The 2,180-nt window shown below is 37.9% G+C and overlaps 1 protein-coding gene across 1 annotated transcript in view; it reads right to left on the bottom strand.

Annotated features, from left to right (window-relative positions):
• LOC111088247 (solute carrier family 35 member G1-like) overlaps positions 1–1,543 on the bottom strand; it is a 19,852-nt gene extending 18,309 nt beyond the window's left edge. Inside the window, exon 1 of the mRNA XM_022397772.1 lies at positions 1,481–1,543. The gene's annotated coding sequence lies outside the window, so the exon portion shown is untranslated. The remainder of the gene's footprint in view (positions 1–1,480) is intronic.
• Between the last annotated feature and the right edge of the window lie 637 nt (positions 1,544–2,180).

Below are 2,180 nucleotides of genomic sequence, written 5' to 3' on the forward strand. Positions count from 1 at the left end.
CTTGAGGAGATCGGGTTGTGCAGTTGGGTAGGCCTTGTGTGCCATGCTCTCCAAGTCTTCTGACTGGTTTTGGGTTCCTTACCTGAGGTCTAGAGCCGACACCAGTGTTCTATAGCTGTGCCTGTCGGCTGCTGTCAACTGTCCAAGCATTTCCAGTGGTTGTCCCTTCAAGCTCGTTGCCAGATATATAGCTTTCTGCTCCTCTGTCCATCCATTCATCTCTGCCAGTAGCTCAAACTGTGCTCTATATGCTTCCCACGGTGCTTTCCCATCATATTCCTGTGGCTTCCTTCGCACTGGATCACTCCTATTACTAACATTCATATCTGGGATGTGACTTCTAACGGGACTGAATATGTCTGCATTAGGGTTTAGCTGCGGGCTATGTAAGGGGCTTGCCATTGTCTGGGGCTGATTAAGTCGATGGTCAATGTATCCTCCTTGTGTAAAAGACAATAGACCGTCCTTTAACGTATCTAATTCACTTTTAAATTTACTAATGTTTTCCATTTGTACTTCTTGTTTCCTTTCTTGTTCCAGTTGCCACTGCTGTAGTCTGTCTTCTTGTTTATTTTCTTTCTCCTCCAACAACTGCTATAATTTCTCTTCTTGTTTATTTTCTTTCTCCTCCAATAGCCGTTGTAATCTCTCTTCTTGTTTATTTTCTTTCTCCTCCAACAACTGCTGTAATTTCTCTTCTTGTTTATTTTCTTTCTCCTCCAATAGCTGCTATAATCTCTCTTCTTGTTTCTTTTCTCGTTCTTCTTGTTTCTTTTCTGTTTCCTCCAGCAACTGCTGTAATCTCTTTTGTTTATTTTGCTGTTCGAGCTGCCATTGTTGTAGGTTTTCTTGCCACTGCTGTAATCTTTCTTCTTGTTTCTTTTCTCGTTCTTCTTGTTTCTTTTGCTGCCATCAAGTCTGCTAAGCTGTAGGTTGATTTTCCGCCTCTCGTTTCCATTTTTTTTTCATCCCACTTCTTACACCAATTTGTTACGTCTCCAGTCGTTAGCTAATTTTCCGTAACTTCGTTCCCACGAAACTTTAGCGACACAAGTCCTTTCTTAATAAAACTGGTTTATTCTTTCCGAATATAACTTTACCGATACACTTATTTTCAACAGTCGCTCTATAACAAACGCTATAACAACGAACTTCAACAATACTTTCTGACTTCAGTTCAATTACTCACTACCTACACACATTATCCCGTCCCGTTACGTTGTGACCGTCTTATATATATAAGACTATAATTCTCCACGAACGTCTCACGTGCTCGAGTTCAATTACAAATTCTCTGACTGCAGTTCAATTACTCACTACACTGTTGTCCCGTCACGTTGTGACCGTCTTATATATATACAAGACGAACACATGTCTAGTAAATGCTAGGGCATTCACGAAGGAACAAGATACTTCCAGAAAGCAGGTGGCGTGACTCTAGTAAAATACAAAGTTTCGTTTATGGAAAGATTTAAATCACCTCTTTCATATGTTATCCACTTTTTCTTCTTCTATCTCATATTTTTGGTTTTGCAGATTATTTGTGTCTCTGTATCTTGACAAGGCACCTGCACAATGAGTCAAATTCAATACATTTACCCTTTATTATCAATACCTTTAAAATATTTACAAATACATAAAGCAAAAAATGGTGACATAAAAATATAATCTTAAGGTCAAAAATATGAAAAATTTATTAATCTGAGAATAATTGGAATAAAAAAAAAGTGTTGTATGAGAACAGCAGAGTTTCAGAAAGGCTGTGATGCCAGCAACTGACGATTATTATTTTGTCAATCATGCTCTATCCTGGCTCTGTAATCATTTTTTTGTGGAGTTTCCTCTTTGCGTCATTTTAGTTATTTTTTAAATATTTTTTGATTATTTAATGAGAATCTACTGACGTTCGAAATTTATAACCGTTCCTGGTCAAATGTCGTAAATTTTCCGGTTGATAAGGGTTAGCAAAATCACGGTTTATAGACTAATAGCACACGGTTATAGCAGATTCCTTGCCAACTTTTTAGCTCTCCTTTGGCGCGTCGTCTTGGCTGTTTTTATAGGTCCGGGAAAGATTTTCTCGAAAATTCCAACAACAATACTGAGTTATATTTAACCGATTACGGAAGTGGATATATTTTCGATTCTTACGTTCACGAATATTCTACAACCTTGGAGAA

The sequence above is a fragment of the Limulus polyphemus genome, unplaced genomic scaffold, assembly GCF_000517525.1.
Source record: "Limulus polyphemus unplaced genomic scaffold, Limulus_polyphemus-2.1.2 Scaffold3404, whole genome shotgun sequence".
NCBI lineage: Eukaryota > Metazoa > Arthropoda > Merostomata > Xiphosura > Limulidae > Limulus > Limulus polyphemus.